A 1010-nucleotide genomic window follows, 5' to 3' on the forward strand; every position below is an offset into this window, starting at 1 on the left:
TCCCAAGGTTCCTTCTTCCCCTCTGGGAACAAACACAGAATAATTACTAACATAAAGTGAAACATTCCAATAATCAAAAACACTGAGTCCTATAGGGATTTAAAAAACCGAAGTAGCAACTACAAAATACCTTCAACAAAACTGTCACTGGGAAACAACCAACACAGAACATCAAAGACGCTCCCTTCTTTTGATAAAGGAACACTGGCTTTTATCCAGCTGGAGAAGGAGTTGGTAATTGAAAACAGCTGTTTCCCCTGACGAGAGGGAGGGTTCAGAGCTCCAATCACCGATTGGGCCAACCAATCAGCTGCTTAAAATCCAGGAAGCCTTCCTGAAATACACACACACAAACACATCCAAAACACAGAAACTGGGGAAGGTAACATATGTCTTTCCACTACTGACCATTCTGGTCATTGACCATTATCCTCCTGCTCCATAACATCAGAATTGACACCCATATTGTTGCTTCACCAACTTTTTCTCCATTTCTTCCACACTACTCGCTGCCCTTTCCGACCTCGAATCTGTATGTCAGACATTTACTAGCCTTTAGTGCTGAGCATTAAGCAACATTTGGGGGTGGGTGATCACAACCAAACTGACAGGATGCATATACCGCCACCTATCATTCTCACATGCATTCCATTTTCTCAATGAATATTCTAAACCTATTTACGTTTCTGGTCCTTAAACTGTCCGTTTTCTTTTCACAGCAATTTGCATGTTTGTTTCAACCCAATGGATCGACAACGAATGTGCATTTATTCAGATGCAATTACAGGAAAAGCAACACTCTTTCCATTCAAACTGTGGTTTCAGGCAAACTATTGATGTAGCTAGCATGAACAATGCTGTTGCATGATTGCATATGTATTAGAGAAAACACTCATATTTCAATAATAGCCTACTATCAAGTAAGTGACTATATAATATGCATATTATTGCTACTACGGTTCTGTCATCAACATGATTTTGACGAAAAAGTGCGAAAGGATATCCGGTTC

The sequence above is a fragment of the Oncorhynchus nerka genome, unplaced genomic scaffold (genome assembly GCF_034236695.1).
Source record: "Oncorhynchus nerka isolate Pitt River unplaced genomic scaffold, Oner_Uvic_2.0 unplaced_scaffold_1360, whole genome shotgun sequence".
Classification (NCBI taxonomy): domain Eukaryota; kingdom Metazoa; phylum Chordata; class Actinopteri; order Salmoniformes; family Salmonidae; genus Oncorhynchus; species Oncorhynchus nerka.